Here is a 21,881-nt window from a genome sequence, read left to right as displayed (position 1 = left end):
ATAAGCAGAGATGAGTTCAGTAGGGCAGGAGCAGGCAGAGACAGAGACAATCAGTCAACTGGGGCAGTCAGTTTGTGGATTTTGGGTAAGAGATAGAACTGATCAGTGCAGGGTTGGGGAACTGAGGTTGGAGGCTGAGGATGGGAAAATCACCTGAGGTGATGAGATTGCGGATGGTCTTGGAGATGAGAGGTGGGGTCATGGTGGTTGTGGGAGGGGTGTCAGCAAGTTGGCATCTGGCCTCCGCAATGTAAAGGTTAGTGCACCATACTCCCATCACGCCTTGTCAGTTGGTTTGATGATGAATTTGGAGTTGGAGGGGAGCAAATGGAGGGCTGCACGTTGCAAGGGCAGGAGGTCGGAGTATTTGAGAGGGGTGGAGAGATTGAGGCAGTTAGAGATGAAGAGGTGGAGGGAGGGTATGAAGCCAGCACAGGGTACACATATACACTGAATCTGCCTCTAAAAACCTGGAAGAACAGAGTATTGATAAAGAGACTATTGTTAAAGATGTGCTATTTGATTATACAGTCAGCAAAGCCTTGCATCAATACAGAAATATTTGAGAATAGCCTGATGCAGTGGATTGGATTAGTCCTTTTACAGACAGAACATAGCTGGACAACATTGCATGATCGGTGCCAGTGTAGTGTTGTAGCTGTACAAAGCTGAAAATGTGTTGCTGGAAAAGCGCAGCAGGCCAGGCAGCATCCAAGGAGCAGGAGAATGACGTTTCGGGCATGAGCCCTTCTTCAGGAATTTGAATTTTTGTAGCTGTACAAAGGTAGGGCTATGATTAATTCTAAGACAAAGGTTTTCAGTACCATACCAAGATGCTGTCAGAGCTGAAAATGTGTTGCTGTCAGGCCCATAATCTTTGAGGTACCCAGTACTTTTACCAATTTCATAACATCACATGGAGTGTATCAATTTGACAAGGGTGTTGAGTCAGGGATATTCATTGACTCTGCCCATCAGTTGTTTAATTACCCAACAATTTTATAACTTTATGTGGCAGAGCTTCAGACTTCAAACATAACATAGATTATGGAATAGTTTAGTTCTTATTGCGTGCAGTGTCCTGTTTGACACACAAGTAATCCTGTGCTGCAGCTTCACCAGATTGACATCTCCATTTTGGTTATGCCTGACACTGTTTCTAGTACATCTCCCTGCATCATTCTTTGAACCATGTTCCCGAAATTAACAGTAAGGTTAGAGTGGAGGATATGATAAATACATTATTACCACTTTGCAGATATTGATTTAAAACAGACGCAATGGATTTTGGTCAGTTCTATGAAAATAATTTTATTAATCAGATCAGGTCAATTGGAATAATATCTAAAGTACACATATCTGCACTCAAGAAAGAACCTGTGTCGCACTGTTGGATGAAATGTTTATATTGCTGGATTTATGACAGACACAATCAACACATTAAGCCAATTACTTCAATTTTGACTTCAGAACAGAGGCTCAAAAGTTTTAGTGCAGAGGAATCTGGAGGTCAGTTCAGAAGAGAGAACAGTTTTTCTAGCAAGTGAACCATGTTACTTCAGGGAAACAAGTCACTTCAGAAGTGGTTTCTAGTTTATACAGCTTGCAAGCCAAGATGTTACGGATAGAAATCCTTAAGTTGTTAGAACTGACAAAATTTAGGCCATCAGAATGGAGAGAGGTTCATGCCAGTGGAATTGTATAAAATAAAAGTCTGAATAGTCCAAGGGAAACAAATTAGAAAGCATTAGTATTATAAAGATTTTAAAGTTGAAAGAGTAATGATATTTTTCTGGGATTCAGTCTCTGCAACAGATACTGGAAAAGCTTGTTTTGATGTTACGTAAGGTTGTTACATAAACATATACAGCTTTGTTTCTTCTTTTGTGTATTATCAGCTAACTTAACACTTATTATGTTGAGACAAGAAGATACAAACTATGATTAATTGCAATTCTGCAGCTGATAATGGCCCCCGGAGCTGCATGGATGCCCAAACTGTTACACCTGTTGTGACAGGAAGACATTGACGTTTAAGGAGCACATTTCAAACTGTCAATCTTTATATGCCTTCAATAGGTATAATATTAGTCCTATGACTTTACATCAAACAGAGAATGAGTGCAACATTCAAATGCTGATACTCGAAATTCAGCAGAAATTATCAGCATATGCCCAGGAACATCATTATATCATGTACGAATAACCTGACAGTGAGACAAAACAAGATGACAAATCAAAATGCAATGAGAAACACTGATTAACCCCATTGCAACTAAAATACATTCTGAAAATATACAGCAGGCTCCAGTAAAGATCACAACTACAGCTGGATGGATAAGCAAAACATTGAAACACTTCAGAGACTTGCAAATTCATTGCTGTGTTGAATACATGTAGGTACAAAGCTTCACTCAAGGGTCAAAATCTTGGAATTCCCTCCCTCATGACAGCAGGTGGACTGCAAAGGTTCAACAAGGCAGTTCACCACCACCGTCTCAAGGCAACTAGGAACTGGCAACAAATGTTGGCCAGCCAGTGACACTCACATCTCATAAATGAATAAGTTAAAAAGTAAGCCTGTGGATGCCAGAAATCTGAAACAAAAACAGAAATTGCTGGAGAAACACAGGTCTGGGGGCAGCACGGTGACTCAATGGTTAGCACTGCTGCCTCATAGTGCTAGGGACCCAGGTTTGATATGTGCCCCAGATGACTGTCTGTGTGGAGTTTGCATGTTCTCTGTGTTTGTGTGGGTTTCCTCTGGGTGCTCCAATTTCCTCCCACAATCCAAAGATGTGCAGATCAGGTGAATTGGTCATGTTAAATTGCCCATAGTGTTAGGTGCATTCATCGGGGTTAAGTGTAGGGTGGGGGAATGGGTCTGGGTGGGTTACTCTTCGGAGGGTCAATGTGGATTTGTTGAGCCGAAGGCCTGTTTCCATACTGTACAGAATCTAAGGTCTAGCAGCATCTGTGAGAGTAGAGTCAACATTTCAGATCCCATGACCCTTCTGGTTCAGTTCAAAAGGTGGTCACTGGACCCAAAACTCTACTTTCTCTCCACAGATACTGTTAGGCCATGAGTTTCTCCAACAATGTTTTTGTTTGAAATATAACGCTACTTTATTTTGTAACATAAATACTGATTTTTTAAAAATAAGTCATTTGCTTAGAAAAAGTGAGGGCTGTTGCAATATGACAGGCACCTTTAAATAAATATAACTTTAACTATATAACATGTGCTCTCTTAATAGGAATCAAATCAACTTAGTTCTCAATGAACATTACTGATTTATATATATGTATCATCAAATATTATTTCACTAATACTTGTGAGCTTAAGATTTGGTTGTAATTTTTTTTCCATTTAGCACAGTAGTGATGACACAACATGATGGTGGCTATCCTCTGTGTGAAGATAGATTGGGCCACGTTAAAATGGTTTACACTGTGACCCAAAGACTGGGTGAATGTCTCTATATCAACCTCTCACATCCTGCATCCAGGCACTTCAAGGAAGATGCTCGTACATCTATATTTATCTTAATACAGAGGTTGGAGACCAATGGGAGGAGGTTATGAAGTCACCCTCCCTGTGACACAGCAAATACAGACCTGAGGAGGGGAGAGAACATCAGCTCAGCCAAAGGGGAAGGCCAGGAGCTGCTCCCTCTACCGGGCCCCGAATCCCTGGCGCTAACAGCCAGCTCTACGCCACCATTCTCACTCACAAATCCTCAATATTTCAGTAAGATTCTTGATACATTCCGCCATCGACAACTCACTCACATTCACTTTTACTTTCCAGAAAGTTCCTCAGCTTCACGCATGCGCCCATTCAGCAGATGTCCTCGTGCGCTTCAACTGAGTATGCGCGCACCTTGCGGTCAATCAGTGCGCACGCGCTGTTTGAAACCTTTGGGCGGGGTATCACTTTGTATCGTCCTTTTGTGGACCCTGTCCGCGTGTCTCTGAATACAACATGGGAAGTATTTGATTGTACATGGAAGTGGCCATCTGTTGAGGGGTGCAGTGTCGGGGTGGGGGGAGGTTTTTGTGTACTAGCTTGAGCCTACACTCATGCTGTTGTCGAGATTTCTCTCTGAGCCATAAACAATTCTGTTTTACGAATATATTGCTGTGCGTTTATCCATTGCATATGTTACTTGCTCAAAGAATTCCAATAGGTTGTTTGAATATGATTTTTCTTTCATAAAACCACGCTACTAAATTTCTTGAACTTCTTCAAATGCTCTATTATAACATATTTAATAATAGTTTCTAACATTTTCTCTGACAGATGTTAAGTAAATGACGTAGTTTCTTGCTTTCTGTCTTTTTTTTGAATAAGGGAGTTACATTTGCTATCTTCCAATCTAATGAGCCCATGCCTGCATGAAGGGAGTGTTGGAAAATTAAAACCAATGTATCAACTATCTCACCAGCCATTTCTTACAATCTTGAAATAAACTGCACCTTATTTAAGATGAGTCTCTTCCTGTTCAGATGCACAAATGGTTGTTCCACCAACACTGTAAACTATTAGGTGCTTAGACTCAGTCAAAGTGAGAAAGATCTGTAGCAGCAGTTCTTCTATTCACCACTACCACATTGTGATCAGCACTGGGAACCATTGCTTAATACTGAAAGGTACAAGTGAAAAAATACATTGGATACAGGGGAACAAATTTCCAGATGATCAGAGAAGTTCATGGTTTTATGAATTTTACTGCCTTAACTATAAACACAAAACAGGAACTTGCTACGAAGGTGTAATGGGTACTCTAGCTTTAAGAGAGCTGGAAGCTGGCAAAGAATTTGAGAGGCACACAGAGTACTGGAAAATTCATAATGTAACATGTGGTCAGCAGCTAGTAGTACCTGAGTTGCTATGACAAAAACAAATTCAAATTCAGCCAATCAGTTTAAATTATGCCCCAAGATACTAAACTCCAATAGAGTTTGAATTTGGTATTTTGGCAATATTAACATCAATGAAATGATCTGATGCTTTGGGATATAAATATTAAACAAATTGAAGAGTTGGAGAAGGACTGCCAAGCTACCAACATATGCAGACTGCCTGGAGAATAGCTCTCTTAAAGATACCTTTATCAATGACCTGTAAACTAGAATCCCTAACAAGAAGACAGAGGAAGATACAAAGAGAAGATTCGATAGCTGGCTGGTTTGAAATTTGAATTTCTTTGGTAAATCTTAATTGGGGGATTTTATTGGATCAGTATTGTAGAAGAGAAAATAAAAGATAGGTTAGATAAAAGGAGTTGTAAATAGTTGTTCGTTAATATTCTATGATAGACTTAAAGAATAAAGTAAATTTTTACTTTAAATAATGACCTTTGGGATAGTTCTTGGCCTCTCGAATTTTAACAGATTACAGCATGAGTTAAATCATTCCTATATTGCTGGTTTAAATTAACATAGGGGTTTTACCTCATGTCGTAACAAACTTGTGGAAAGATCAGGTCAACCCAGCCCTCCACGCTAAAGCATTTACTCAGACCTCATAAGAAAGCACAGAAGAAGCAGTGTGTGTTTGTGATAGAAACTGGTTTCCCCGACAGTTGCACTGGAAATTGAGGGTCTAACCCATTCCTGATTATAGGTTAAGCTAGGAAGCAAACTAATAGATGCACTATGAGTAAAATTTTTTTTAAAATCCTGTTTGACAAGGGGAGAAACCTCAAATTAATTATGAAAACACAGGCAGAGAAGGGTGGAAGTAAAAGAACACTTATAGTTCACAAGTGCTGCCACAGTCAGCAGAAATCTCAACGTACGGATGCTGTGGGAAAATGAAAGAATATAGAAGTGCTTGTTATGGACCAGGCCAGACCCCCTCAAAATATTTTAAGAAAGTGGCTCAGACCCTAACTTTGCTAGTTGGTTTAAGCAGGTGGATATTCCAGGAGAGATGCAGTTGGTCAAACCACGTAGTTTTAAACAAAACGATTTATTTACAACATTACCGAATGAAACACAAAAAAAAACACAATACCTCATAAAAGGCTTTTGACCGAAACATTAATTTTCCTGCTCCTTGGATGCTGCCTGACCTGCTGTGCTTTCCCAGCACCACTCTGATCTAAACTCTGGTTTCCAGCATCTGCAGCCCTCACTTTTGCCTAAAATACTGAATAACCAATCCAAAAGCCCAACATATCAACGTGATGCTGTTCTAATACTTGCAACAATCCTCATAAACACCCCTTGGCGCAAAAGGTAAAATCATACACAGCGTGTTACAGGAGAGATGTCAGACAGAAAGTATCAGCATGGATCTGCTTCTTTGGGACCAGCAGCATCCAAAAACCTACTGTGCTAAAAATAAACCAAACCAGAGAAAATCTGAGCTGGGAGAACTGGCCGCTCCCCTTTCATTGTACTGTGTTTTTAAAACTTGAGAGCCTTTTGTCTGAAACAATATCTGTTAGCTATAATCAAATTGGCCCTAAAACCCTTCCAAGCCCAGACTTTTTGGAGTCTGTGTCTTTTACGATGACCTGAAGACAAAGCCCAGGACCCCATAACCTTGTTAAAGGAGCAGTATCGTCACATACTTTAAACAGAGAATGTTCAAAACGAAGTTAAGGTGGCTAAAGAAACACACTTTGTAATCTAAAGCAGAAGGTGTTTGAGATTATGCTAAAAGTGGAGAATCAATGATTTAAACTGCAAACCTGGTGAGAAGAATTTATTCAAGTAATAGACACAAGACTTTACTTGGAGAAGTCTCGGAAAAGGACTGCAGTTTGGTTCTGAGAGCTGGGAAATCTCCATTTATTTTCCTGCAATAGGCAGGAACCCTCTATTTTGATTAAAACATGGGGAAAACCCTAATAAGCAACATAGTTACGAAACATTGGTATGTAACAGAAATAAATGCTTTCAAGGAAGATAAAAAGTACATTGTTATTATACTTCAGAGTTTAAAAGCTTCAAAAGGAAAAGGAAACAGCATTGCTACTTACAAGGTAAAAATTTTCAAGGGAAAGGTTTTACAGCAATATTGAGAAGCTGCAGAATTTAAATACTTTACAGTAAGAAAAATAAATATTCACATTAGAAAGATATAGTTGGAGAAATATCAGAGATGGGCCAAAAAGAACACAAGATTGAGTATCTTGGATAAAAAAAATTAAGATACAGTACTGCTGCAAACATCAATATTAAATCACAAGCTGAACAATACACAGATGTATTTAATAGTGCCTTTAACTAATGACAGTATAAATCATCAAAACATAAAATAACACACAATTACTTTTGAAGCTTTTCTAGCTTTTTATAATTACTTTAATCAAAAACAGACTAAATTTGTGAAACTGTAACATTTAAAGGAAGAATTCAACATCTAACTGAATTCATAGATAATTGAAATAATTATCTTTACAGATTAGTGGAAATCTGTAGCTGTTGGGCTTTGAAAGGCTCAATATTACGTCAGGAAGACATCTTCTGTATGCATATATCCTTGAAATGAATACCAATGTATTGTTTGACTTCTAATTACTTGTTGCACCTGCGAACCTTTGGTCACTCATGGACAAGGATACCCAGATCCCTTTGGACACTTCCCAATCTCTCACCACTTACAAAAAATTGACTTTTTTTTACACAAAAATGGAAACGTTTCATGTTTATTCATATTGTATTCCATTTGGTATGCTATTGCCCATTGACTTAGCATGTCTAAATCTTCTTGAAGCCACCTTGTACCTTTGTCACAATTTAGTCCCCACACAATTTGGTGTTATCTGCAAATCTGGAAAAAGTACAATACCACATCTAAATCATTACTGTAAATTGGAACAGCTGAATCTAGCACTGACCATAGTTTTAAGATTTAAGGTAAAAGGTAGAAAGATAACAAAGGAATTGAGAAGATTTTAAGCTCACTGCCTGAATCAGTAGTCGAGTCAAGAACTCTCAGGATATTTAAGCAGTATTTAGATATTCACTTATGCTTCATAGACTCCAGTGCTTTGGACCAATAGCTGGGAAATGGGATTAATGTAGTTAGATTTTTGTTGAGTGACACCAATAACAGCTTGGCATCCTGAGAAAGATTCCTAAAATTCTTCACAAGTTTAAGGTATCTCAATACTGAAAACAGCATCACATTAAAGAAGGATATTAAACCCTTATGTCTACACACTCTGAGTTGTCTTGCATCTTTTAATGAATCAAATTCAGAAGCAATAGAGGGAAATGACTGAAACAGTTGCGTCACTTCCCTGGCGGACAAGAACAAATCAGTAGTGTTTCTGCATGTTACTGAATCCAAATGCAATAGGTCCATCAAAATGTACATTGATGTAACACAACTCAACAACGTTATGGTGACAGAAATTTGGCTCTTGGCTCCAGGAGATGGATGCCTAGACTGTGGAGTAGACAGTAACTAGGAGCATAGATTTAAGGCCAGCATTAGAAGAATAAATGGGAAATTGATAATTTTTTTAAACTCACTGCTTGAATGGGGAGCTGAGTCAGAAACTCACAGGATATGTAAGTAGTATTACACATTCAGTTGTGTTGACACAGACTCCACCACAGTGGGCTAAAAGCTGGGAAATGGAATTAGTCTAGTTAGACTTTTATTGACTGGCATGACAGGTTGGGTTGAATGGCCTCTATCTGTGGTGTCAATGTCTATGAGTCTAATGACTCTTCAATTTGGAATTGAAAAGTAATAATGATGACCATGACCGTAAAGCCCCACCTGATTCATTCACGTTCTTTAGCAAAGGAGGTCTGTTGTTTTACTTTATCTGCCCTAATGTAACCACCAGACCCACAGCACGTGGTTGATGCATAATTACTCTCTGAAATGATCCGAATATCACCTAGTTTCAGGGGCAGTTAAGGATGGGCAACAAGACACTTTAAATTTTTTTAAAAACCTAGGAGAGGAGGAAAAGACATTCTTTATGAGGAAGGAACTTTACAAATGAGATTGATGGCGAATATTGCAAGTGGACTGCTAAGTCAATTTATAAGAACTGTCATAGTTTATTTGCCATTTAATGTGTAATTCATAACCTATAGTTGATCGGAATATTCCTATTTATTAACATTTAATGGATATTAATTCGGGGTTTACAGGCAATTACATAAGACAATATTTAGCATTAGTTTTATTTAACTCTTGTAACAAATTATAAGAAATTCTTTCAGCCAAACATTATACTTTCAATGGTGTTCACATGTTTATTCACCTGTAGTCACTCTTGTGCAACTTGCATGGGGTCTATTGCTACTCGGTCTCAAAAAGCATCATTATCTCAATATTATAATTTGTACAGCCTGACAACAAGGATATGTTACTGACTTTTCGTTTAGGTAATTGGAAAAGATCAAATAGATTTGTTCTTTGAGATCCATAAGTCACAAGGCTTACTAAATTCCGGTTGTTGCTTCTCTTTAAATGCTGTGTGCATGCATAGCCATGTTACTAGGCATTAGCCACCTTGCATTGTACAAACTAGTTGTGCACAACAGCAACATTTCAAAGGGGACATGGTTTGTCATGCTATGGCAGAGAAACAATCCAACCATCATGCCTCATTATGGAATATTACAAATTTCTGATCCAGGTTAACTTTCTAAATAGCAGGTAGGTTCTCTTCTTGCATACCTTCAGACTCAGCTTGTATCTGATTAAAAAAAAAATCAAAGCTAGCATTTGAAGGGAATTTCTTAACATCTATGTGAGGAGATTGGAAAAAAATGGAAGAATTCCAGCCAAGTGTGTAACACCTGATACATATCTGTAATCGTAAGGCATCACAACATTTTGAGCTGACAAATTATTTTGCAGTTAACATGCTATGTCATGTTTATTTTCATGACACATGACTGAAACGAATAAACCATAAATTCTCACCTGGCAAAAAATTTGTTGCATCTTAATAGAAGAACAAACATGGGTAATTTATGTTGTCATCGATGTAAAAGCCAGGTGAAAACTAACAACCAGCAAAATACTTGTGTTATTGTCCTTGGGGTTATTGGAAAGTTTATCCTGGAACCAAAACTAAGTTATTATTATGGGTATTGTCTATATTTGCAGATAAAGCCTTTACAAAGTTATCACCATTGCAGTCAAATGGAAGTATTGACGTTTCAGCAATTTTTTAAAAGACTATTCTGTCTGTGCAACCCAAAATATTTTAAAAATATCTCCGAGTGAAAAGAAAAAAATTGATCCACAGTAAAGGAATACGGGAAAAATGTGACTCTACTTAATGTGGCAAAAAGAATCACTTTCAAACTTAATACAGATTAAGTTTGCATAAATCTTTCAAAATATTTCAAATAATCAATGCACTCCAAATTTGCTGAAAATCTTTTTCCATTCTGAATGATATCAATGTGCAGAGATTAAAACAAAAGCAGTTTCTGGTTGTTCTGCATAAGTTATATCGTGAACAAGTAAATCAGTAATGTGCACAATATCAGTATAAATGTATTGCAGTGACTTTGCTGAATAGAAACTGCACCTGTAAAAACAAAATGAAAACTCAGAAATTGCTGAAATATACAGTCACACTGATGTTTTTAAAAAACTCATTATAAAATATTCATAAAAGCTATCATTTTACTTTAAGGCACATGTTCAACTTTCAATAAAGCCACCTGGGAGAAATTTTATGAACAATTGAACCCAAGTGATGAACATATAGTTGGAACAGTTGAAAGAAGTAGACCTAACAGCAATGGATGGAATCATCCTTGTCAAGAGGAGATAAGGAAGGAGACAGAAGACCATGAAACTGAGGTGGACCGTTGAGAGGACTATTGCTGGACATCTTCCTGCCTCCATGCAATGGGATATGGTACTGCTTTGCCTCCATTTAACACCCTTAAGTGGTCATTCACTTAACAACCATTTAAGGATTACTTGGGGCCTCTTCCCAGCTTGGTTGTAATTTTCACTGCTCTCGGTGAGACAACCGGACCACAAAACCTGGTGCGTGCATATTAATTGCTGGGTTGGGAGGGATTTAATCTTCAATAATTTCTATATAATTGAGGGCATGGCTAACCATTGACAGCTATCTCTCTGCCTGTGCTTTTCACCTCTATGGTCCCCCACTCCATGCAATTCGCCTCCTCTGAGGCAACATCCCCTGTAGTACCTACCCTTTATTTCAGTCAATTCTTAACTCTGTGACCCTGGAAATTGCTGTACTGGCAACTGCAAAGTTACATTATAAACATGTAAATCAGTAATGTGCACAATATCAGTGCTAGGGCTGTGAGCCTATAATAGGTGTTCACAGGTATGGTATGGCTGCCAACACAGAGTCATGGCTGCAGAATGACCAAAGCTAAACATTCAAGGGTATTCAATCTTTAGGAAGGAGAGTCAAAAAGGAAAATGAGATGGAATGACGGTGTTATTGTAAGATGAAATCAATGTAGTAGTGAAAAAGGATGTTTGTTCAAAAAAAACCTAGATGTAGGAATCAGACTGAGGTGAACCTAAAAAATATTGTTGGGAGTTGTCAAACATTTCCAAACAGTAGTGGTAAAATAAGCGGTTGGCATTAAACACAAATTAGAGACACACTGAACAATGATGCTACAGTAATCACAAGTGACTTTAATCATAATCAATAATATTATGGGAATTGGATTTTTGGATTGTCTACAAGGTGCATTTTTAGACAGTACATTGGGGAACAAATGAGGGAGCATGTCATTCCAGAAGATATTTTATGCAAAGAGGTGTTAATTAATAATCTTTTGAGGGGTACATTAGGAAATCAGCGTACTTCAGAAACACTCATTCCCTCCAACTCCTTCAGCCTCACGAATCAGTGTTCCTTTGCAATTAGGATCAGGCCTCATCCCGTCCTCACAGTAACAACAGCAGGAAACTCACTTGTGGCTGCAGCCTCCTCTGAACTAACCGGTGACCAAATATGAACTAACTGCAAAATTGTTCATTTTCCCACCACTAGTTGGGGAGAGAGGAAGCACGAATGGGCCATAAAATTAACTTGACACCTTTCCAACTAGCTTACCATCCTGACCTCTCCTTATTTTACAATTTATCCCTACAAAGGTCCTAAAGTGCCCAATTAATGACCTCTTAAGAGCCATTTCTTATCTTGCGTGGTGTTCAGCAACAAGTGGGAGCTGGAAGGTGACCCTGTTCAGGCCATACGTGGGAAGTGAGGCTGGGTAATGCGTCAATAAATAGCCATATTTCAACAGCTGGCCACACACATGAATACCACAACTACCCCCATCCCAACCTCCCAAACTGCTGCGGTCTCCTCAGGTCTCTCCAGTAACAGTCCCATCACTTCTCTTCCCACTGTGTAGTCTCACCTCCCCTCCCTGCCCTATGTTCCCCACACTTAACTTGAACTTGACCCTGGGGACAGCTTGTCCTCCTAGATGCGACTAGCGCAGCTTCTGTTGCTGCTCAGACTAGACAATTCCAATGAGTGGAGATGCCAGAGGATGGTAGAATTTCAAGAATCATGCTTTTGTTGAAAAAGTGTTGTAAGGATGAGCCCAGCAATTACAGAGCAGTCAGTTTAACTTCAGTGGTGGGGAACTTCTGAAACAATTCATTGGAATAGAATGAGTAGTCACATGAGAATAAGTGGGTGGTTTACATAACAGCCAGCATAGGTTTATGAATGGAAAATCACATTTAACTAATTGTAAGCATTTTCTGAAAAGGTAGCAGAAAGGGTCAATGCCCTTGATGTGGTATACATGGACACTCAGGAGGCTTTTTGATACAGTGCCACAGACTTGTGTGAAAATTTATAGTCCATGAAACAATAGGGACAGCAGCAATGTTGGTACAAAATTGGCTTAGTGATAGGAAACAAAGAGTAACGGCCAATGGATTTTTTTTAGGCTGGAGAAAGGTTTGTCATGGAGTTTCTCAGGGGTCAGTATTGGGAGGGCCTGAAGAAGGGCCTGTGCCCGAAACGTCGAATCTCCTGTTCCCTGGATGCTGCCTGACCTGCTGTGCTGTTCCAGCAATAAAGTTTCAACTTTGATCTCCAGCATCTGCAGACCTCACTTTCTCCTCAGTATTGGGACCCTTGCTTTTTCTCATGCATTTTAATAATATAGATCTTGATGTGCAAGGGAAGTTTCAACATTTGCAGAAGACATTCATTAAGAATTTATTAATTTAAACTGTGAGGAGGACAGTGTAAAACTCCAACAGAATGTTGACAAGTTTGTGGAGTGGGTTGACAGGTGGCAGATGCAACTCAGTGCATGGTAGCATGAAGTGATACTTTGTAAAATCATTGAAAGACAATAAAATTTAGAGGTACAGTTCTCAAGGGGAAGTACAGGGTCTGGATGTATATGTGCACAGATCATTGAAGGTGGCAGGACAGTGGAGAGAACAGTTAAAAAATTGTAAGTGCCCTCGGCTTTATTAATAGCGGCATAGAGCACAAGAGCAGGGAGATGACGTTGAACTTGTATAAGACATTTATTAGACCTGAGCTGGACTCCTGTTTACAGTTGTAGCACCATATCATCAGAAGTAGGTGAATGCACTCAAGAGTATGCAAATGCAATTTGCGAGAATGGTACCAGGAGTTAAAAACATAACATATGATTGGAGAGGTTTGGGACTGGTACCATTGGAAAGAAGAAGGTGAAGGGGAAGACCTGATAGAAGTTTTAAAGTCATGAGGGGTCTGGACAGATACAAAGAAACTCAAAGTTTGTGAGAAGATCTGTAGCTCGGGTGCTCGTTGCTGTGGTTCTGTTCGCCGAGCTGGAAGTTTTTGTTGCAAACGTTTCGTCCCCTGTCTAGGTGACGTCCTCAGTGCTTGGGAGCCTCCTGTGAAGCGTTTCTGTGGTGTTTCCTCCGGCATTTATAGTGGCCTGTCCCTGCCGCTTCCGGTTGTCAGTTTCAGCTGTCTGCTGTAGTGACCGGTATATTGGGTCCAGGTCGATGTATTTGTTGATGGAGTTTGTGGATGAGTGCCAAGCTTCTAGGAATTCCCTGGCTGTTTTTTGTTTCGCTTGCCCTATAATGGTAGTGTTGTCCCAGTCAAATACATGTTGCTTGTCGTCTGTGTGTGTGGCTAGTTGATGTTCGTGGATGCGGATCGTTAGCTGTCTTCCTGTTTGTCCTATATAGTGTTTTGTGCAGTCCTTGCATGGGATTTTGTACACTACATTAGTTTTGCTCATGGACCTGGACCCAATATACCGGCCACTACAGCGGACAGCTGAAACTGACAACCGGAACTGGCAGGGACAGGCCACTATAAATGCCGGAGGAAACACCACAGAAGCGCTTCACAGGAGGCTCCCAAGCACTGAGGATGTCACCTAGACAGGGGATGAAACGTTTGCAACAAAAACTTCCAGCTCGGCGAACAGAACCACAGCTACAAAGAAACTGTTTCAGCTCATAAAGTAATTGAGAATGAAAGAGCGCACCATTAAGGTGATTTGCAAGTGAAACAACTGTGACACAAGTAAAGCTTTTTTACACAAAAAATGATTTGGCCTGGAATGTCTAGAAATGTGGTGGTAGCTGGGTTAATTAAAGCATTCAAGAGGTATTGGACAATTATTTAAATCGGAACAATGTGCAAGGATATGGGGAAAAGTAGGGCAATTGACAATAAGTCACAAAGTTTATTTGAAGACCCCAGTTCAGACACAATGGGCTGAAAAGTCTCCTTCTGTGCTGTAACTTTTCTGTGTTTCTGTAATGCAGGAACTACAGTTATTGATGTCCACATTGCAAGTTTCATTCCCCATACAGAATTTCAAGACAAGGTATTTTCTCATTTGAATATATGACTAGATATGTAATCTGAAGTATGCAAAGGAAAGCAAAGGAATTTTCATACAGAATATTGATAATAGTTTTCTTTCCAATACATTTTAATAATGTAATTGCTGCTGTGCTGTACAATATCCAGGTCAGTCAGGTGGACCTCATAGAATATGATTTACCTGATAGGACCAGACTAACGTCCCCAGTCAGGAAGTCCTGGCTGACAGATATAGACAGGAGTGACAGTGGTTTTGTTCACTCTAAGAAATGATTCTGAGAATGCTGGACCAGTGTTGTGCACTGTACATGTGTAAATTAAGGGTATCTTGGTGACGGGATACCAGCCTCTATGGAGTTATTTCAGTGGCAAGAAGAGAAAAAACAGATGCTCCGGAAGACGATCGCTTGCAACAGTCATCTTTGAGGTGGGAAGGTAAGCTTTTGTGGTATCATGCCATTATTTGGGAAACTTGACTTGTTTGATCCCCACACTAGGCCCAGTATGTGGAAAGAATGCATTATTTTGTCTGGGCAGATGACATTGTGACAGATGAAAAGCAATGAGGTAATTCTCCTGACAGCTTGTGGAGCCGCAGCTTTTTCGGAGCTTAACATTTCCTGAGGCACCAGATATTAAAGCCTTTCAAGAGTTGACTGATTCATGACCAGAATATCAAGACCAGAAGCCTCCTCTAGTTCTGAGATGCTATCAGTTTTACTCCACAGTTCAAGGACCAAAGAAATCCCTAACAGTATTTTTGACGAGGTTGAGATGACTGTCAGAAACATGTGACTGGGGTTTAACTCTTAATGAGATGCTGAGAGACCTTTTGGTATGTATGATAAATGATCATGCAAAAGCATCTACTAGCTGAAGCACAACTTCAAACAGGTACTACAACTGGATTCGCTATCAGAAAATGCGGCAAGTGGAACTTATATGTTACTAGGTACACTGAAGGAAGTGGACACCCTCACCAGGCTGACTGACCTTGGAGGACAACATTTGAGTGAGGGCAATTTCATAGCCTCAGTTAAGACATATCCTGAACAGAATGATGCGAGGTCAGCCCACAGCAAACCCCAAAACAGATCCAAGCCTCAGCTAAACAGTTAACATTTTCTTCAGGATCTAGGCTGGCCAGCCACTTTATCACTGCTAGTATGCAGACTCAAGACAGCAAAAGAGTCCCACAAGGCCTGAATTGAGTAAGAGAACTCACAGGCTGGCATATAGGAGCATGCACACTCAGAAAACCCACCTAAATCTGGTTTGGAACAGTTAAATTACTCAGCAACATCCAAACCGAACCAATCAAAATAAATAACTGCTTAAATGGTCACCCGGTTCTAATGAAGATTGATACTGGTGCGGCTGAATCAGCAAAATTAGTCTTTCAAAAAATTTACTCAGGACTCCAACACCTCAGTTTTTTTTAAGACCTTGGTTAGACTGACAACCTATGCCTGGGAGCCTTTACTGAATAAGGGTACCACATTGGTTCCAGTCTTATATGGGAAGCAGCTGGTTCGGTTACTGCTGATAGTAGATCGGGCCCAAGCCTGATGGGTGAAGTTGGTTGAGAAGGATTGATTGGCTCAACATTTTTTGATTAGAAAATAGCTGCCTAAGTGAAGTCCTAACTAAATATCTATAAGCTTTTCAGGAAGGTCTAAGGACTAAAAGGAGCCAAAGGCTACCTTTCAGGAAGTAATTCCATGATTCTGCAATGTCCACGCAGTACCATTTGCCTTACATGCAAAAATAGAGGCAGAAGTCGGGACGCTGGAAAGTAAAAAATCAGCAACCAGTGCAGTTTGCAGAATGGGCAGCACCAGCTGTCCCAATTGTGAAGCTCAACAGCTCGATTTGCCTTTCTAGGGATTTGTAATATAGGGTAAACTATTATTGACTTCACCAGCTTCAAAATTCCTCCAGCCCAGCCTTATCCTATGTCTAGCACCCCCTCCTCCTTGCCTCCCTGACCTGCTCTAACCTAACTGGTCCATCTTCCGACTCATCTTTCTGCTCCGCCCTTCCCACTGAGCAATGACAATAACCCCCTACCTGCATCCACCTATCACTATCCTATCTAGTCTTCCCCTAGCCTCACCATCCTTGACCAAAATGTTGATGTTTCTGCTCCTCGGATGCTGTCTGACGTGCTGTGCTTCTTCAGCATCTTATCTATTGTCTCTAGCTGCAGTCCTTACTGTCTCCAAGTCATGGTTAATCACTTCTCACAGGTGGATAAATACCCAATTCCTTGCACAGAGGACTTGTATGCAAAGCTGGCAGTGGGGGAGGGCAGGCTGTCCTTCACAAAGTTGGATGTGAGCCATGCTGCTTGCAATTGCCGTTTGATGAAGATTCCCAGAAGTATGCTGTAATTAATACTAATAACGGTTTATACCAAAATATGCCATTTGAGGTATCGTCAACCGGTGCAATTTTTCAACAGATGATGGAGAACATTTCACAAGGTTTATGGCAGATTACCATTTATCTGGATGATGTGCCAATTACAAGAAAGACCAATAAGGAACACTTAGATAACATAGTATTGTTCTTAGCTGTTTCTCAAAGGCAGGCATATGCCTTAGAAGGAAAAAATGTGTGTTCCAGACACCTAGGTGACCTACCTGGGTTACAGAGTCAACAAGACTGAGGCGATCAAAGATGCTCTGGGTCTCACATCTATACCGGAGCTTAGGTCTTTCCATGGATTGGTGAATTATTAGGAAAGTTCATGTGTAATCTGGCCTCCATCCTGGCACCCTTACATCTGCTTTTGAAAAAGGATCAATATTGGAAATAGTCTTGTAGCCAAGACATAGCATTGAGGGAAGTGATGAAGCAGCTATCATCATCTAAGGTGTTGGCACATTTTGATCCCAAGTGAGATTTAGTTCTGATATGCAATGCCTCCCCTGTGGTAATGGGTTGTGTTGGCTCACAGATGACACAATATAGAGGAATGCCCAATAGTGTATGCTTCCTGGACTTTGGCTGATGATAAGCACGAATACACCCAGACAGAAGAGGAAGGTTTGGCAGTCATCTCTGTTGTGAGAAAGTTCCACCAGCACCTTTACGAACATGATTTTGTCCTAGTAACAGATCACAAACCCCTGTTAGGGTTACACGAAGATGACAAAACTGTGCTACCCATAGCTTCAGGTGGAATTCAGTAGTGTTTTTGAAATTGAAACCATTCTGGACCTGGTGAGACCAGATCACCCTACAGGACAGCATATTATAATGGGGAGCAAGGGTGATTGTCCCCAGTTAAGGTTGCTGCCCAGTTACTTGCTGAACTTAACCAGGGTCATTCAGTGGTGTCCAAAATGAAGATGTTCGTGAGAAGTTATGTCTGGTGGCTACAATTTAATTACTTCTTGTCAGATGTGGGAGTTTAAAGAGAGTTTATATCTGCCATAAATGCTGTTGGCTGTGAATCTTATCAGATCAAACGGATCGGTTGGAGAGGCAGTTAGAAGCAATGAGGAATTTGCAACAGCAACTGTATGTGATGGATGGCAGTTATAGGAAGGGGGAAAAGTCTCAGATACAGATGGGTTAACTCCAGAAAAGGTAAGAGAGGGAGGCAGCTAGTGCTGGAGTCTTTTGTGGATATACCCATTTCAAACAAGAATGCTGTTTTGGAAAATGTAGGGGATGATAGACTCTCAGGGGAACGTAGCATGAACAGCCAAGTTTCTCGTATTGAGACTGGCTCGAATGCCACGAGGGGTATGTCGGGTTCCAAGAGATCAAATGTGTTAGGCGATTCTCTAGAGTGAGGTACAGACAGATGTTTCTGTGGCCAGCAGCGAAAAAGCAGAATGGTGTGTTGCTTCCCTGGTGCCAGGATCAAGGATGTCTCAGAGAGGGTGCAGAGTGTTCTCATGGGGGAGAAGGGCCAGCAGGAGGTCATTGTCCACATTGGAACCAACGACATAGGAAGGGAAAAGGTTGAGATTCTGAAGGGAGAGTTAGGCAGAAATTTAAAAAGGAGGTCCTCTGGATTACTCCCGGTGCCTCGAGCTAGTGAGGGCAGGAATAGGAGGATAGAGCAGATGAATGCATGGCTGAGGAGCTGGTGTATGGGAGAAGGATTCGCATTTTTGGATCATTGGAATCTCTTTTGGGGCAGAAGTGATCTGTACAAGAAGGACGGATTGCACCTAAATTGGAAGGGGACTAATATACTGGCAGGGATATTTGCTAGAACTGCTCGGGAGGATTTAAACTAGTAAGGTGGGACCCAGGGAGATAGTGAGGAAAGGGATCAATCTGAGACTGGTACAGTTGAGAACAGAAGTGAGTCAAATAGTCATGGCAGGCAGGGACAAGATAGGACTAATAAATTAAACTGCATTTATTTCAATGCAAGGGGCCTAACAGGGTAAGCAGGTGAACTCAGGGCATGGGTAGGAACATGGGACTGGATATCATTGCAATTACAGAAACTTTTCCCCCTTCCTATAACTGCCATCCATCACATACAGTTGCTGTTGCAAATTCCTCAGGGATGGGCAGGACTGGTAGCTTAATGTTCCAGGATACAAATACTACAGGAAGGATAGAAAGAGAGGGAAGAGAGAAGGAGTGGCATTTTTGATAAGGGATAGCATTATAGCTGTGCTGAGGGAGATATTCCTGGAAATACATCCAGGGAAGTTATTTGGGTAGAACTGAGAAATAAGAAAGGGATGATCACCTTATTGGGATTGTATTATAGACCCCCCAATAGTCAGAGGGAAATTGAGAAACAAACTTGTAAGGAGATCTCAGCTATCTGTAAGAATAATAGGGTAGTTATGGAGGGGATTTTAACTTTAACGACTGGGACTGCCATAGTGTTAAAGGTTTAGATGGAGAGGAATTTCTTAAGTGTGTACAAGTCAATTTTCTGATTCAGTATGTGGATGTACCTACTACAGAAGGTGCAAAACTTGACCTACTCTTGGGAAATAAGGTAGGGCAGGTGACTGGGGTGTCAGTGGGGGAGCACTTTGGGGCCAGCGATCATAATTCTATTAGATTTAAAATAATGATGGAAAAGGATAGACCAGATCTAAAAGTTGTAGTTCTAAATTGGAGAAAGGCCAATTTTGATGGTATTAGGCAAGAACTTTCAAAAGCTGATTGGGGGCAGATGTTCGCAGGTAAAGGGACGACTGGAAAATGGGAAGCCTTCAGAAATGAGATCACGAGAATCCAGAGAAAGTATATTCTTGTTAGGGTGAAAGGAAAGGCTAGGAGAAAGTGAGGACTGCAGATGCTGGAGATCAGAGCTGAAAATGTGTTGCTGGAAAAGTGCAGCAGGTCAGGCAGCATCCAAGGAGCAGGAGAATCGACGTTTCGGGCATGATTCCTGAAGAAGGGCTCATGCCCGAAACGTCGATTCTCCTGCTCCTTGAATGCTGCCTGACCTGCTGCACTTTTCCAGCAACACATTTTCAGCTCTGAAAAGAAAGGCTGGTAGGTATAGGGAATGCTGGACGACGAAAGGAATTGAGGTTTTGGTAAAGAAAAAGGAGGAAGCATATGTAAGGTATAGACAGGATAGATTGAGTGAATCCTTAGAAGAGTATAAAGGAAGAAGGAGTATACTTACGAGGGAAATCAGGAGGGCAAAAAGGGGACATGAGATAGCTTTGGCAAATAGAATTAAGGAGAATCCAAAGAGTTTTTACAAATACATGAAGGACAAAAGGGTAACTAGGGAGAGAATAGGGCCCCTCAAAGAACAGCAAGATGGCCTTTGTGTGGAGCCGCAGAAAATGGGGGAGATACTAAATGAGTATTTTGTATCAGTATTTACTGTGGAAACGGATATGGATGATATAGACAGTAGGGAAATAGATGGTGACATCTTGTAAAATGTCCATATTACTGAGGAGGAAGTGCTGGATGTCTTGAAACACATAAAGGTGGATAAATCCCCAGGACCTGATCGGGTATACCCTAGAACTCTATGGGAAGCTAGAGAAGCGATTGCTGGGCCTCCTGCTGAGATATTTGTATCATCGATAGTCACAGGTGAGGTGCCAGAAGACTGGAGGGTGGCTAACGTGGTGCCACTGTTTAAGAAGGGTGGTAAAGACAAGCCAGGGAACGATAGACCAGTGAGCCTGACGTTGGTAGTGGGCAAGTTGTTGGAGGGAATCCTGAGGGACAGAATGTACATGTATTTGGAAAGGCAAGGACTGATTAGGCATAGTCAAAATGGCTTTGTGCGTGGGAAATCATATCTCATAAACTTGATTGAGTTTTTTGAAGAAGTAACAAAGAAGATTGATGAGGGCAGAGCAGTAGAAGTGATCTATATGGACTTCAGTAAGGTGTTCGACAAGGTTCCCTATGGGAGACGGATTTGTAAGGTTAGATCTCATGGAATACAGGGAGAACTAGCCATTTGGATACACAACTGGCTCAAAGGTAGAAGACAGAGGGTGTGGCGGAGGGTTGTTTTTCAGACTGGAGGCTTGTGACCAGTGGAGTGCCACAGGGATCAGTGCTGGGTCCTCTACATTTTGTCATTTACATAAATGATTTGGATGCGAGCATAAGAGGTCCAGTTAGTAAGTTTGCAGATGACACCAAAATTGGAGGTGTAGTGGACAAAGAAGAGGGTTATCTCAGATTACAACAGGATCTTGACCAGATGGGCCAATGGGGCTGAGAAGTGGCAGATGGAGTTTAATTTAGATAAATGCGAGGTGCTGCATTTTGGGAAAGCAAATCTTAGCAGGACTTATACACTTAATAGTAAGGTCCTAGGGAGTGTTGCTGAACAAAGGGACCTTGGAGTGCAGGTTCATAGCTCCTTGAAAGTGGAGTCGCAGGTAGATAGGATAGTGAAGAAGGCGTTTGGTATGCTTTCCTTTATTGGTCAGAGTATTGAGTACAGGAGTTGGGAGGTCATGTTGCAGCTGTACAAGGCATTGGTTAGACCACTGTTGGAATATTGCATGCAATTCTGGTCTCCTTCCTATCGGAAAGATGTTGTGAAACTTGAAAGGGTTCAGAAAAGATTTACAAGGATGTTGCCAG

The 21,881-nt window shown here is 40.7% G+C and overlaps 1 protein-coding gene across 3 annotated transcripts in view; it reads right to left on the bottom strand.

The window, feature by feature from the left end:
* LOC122558116 (embryonic protein UVS.2-like) overlaps nucleotides 1–3,786 on the bottom strand; it is a 193,217-nt gene extending 189,431 nt beyond the window's left edge. For all 3 annotated transcript variants that reach the window (XM_087996795.1, XM_087996790.1, XM_087996793.1), the window contains exon 1: nucleotides 3,619–3,786. The gene's annotated coding sequence lies outside the window, so the exon portion shown is untranslated. The remainder of the gene's footprint in view (nucleotides 1–3,618) is intronic.
* Nucleotides 3,787–21,881: the final 18,095 nt, after the last annotated feature.

This window comes from Chiloscyllium plagiosum, unplaced genomic scaffold, assembly GCF_037043375.1.
Source record: "Chiloscyllium plagiosum isolate Xiang-an unplaced genomic scaffold, Cpla_swu_hap1 HiC_scaffold_18, whole genome shotgun sequence".
Taxonomy (NCBI): domain Eukaryota; kingdom Metazoa; phylum Chordata; class Chondrichthyes; order Orectolobiformes; family Hemiscylliidae; genus Chiloscyllium; species Chiloscyllium plagiosum.
This window is presented reverse-complemented; position numbering and strand designations above follow the sequence as displayed.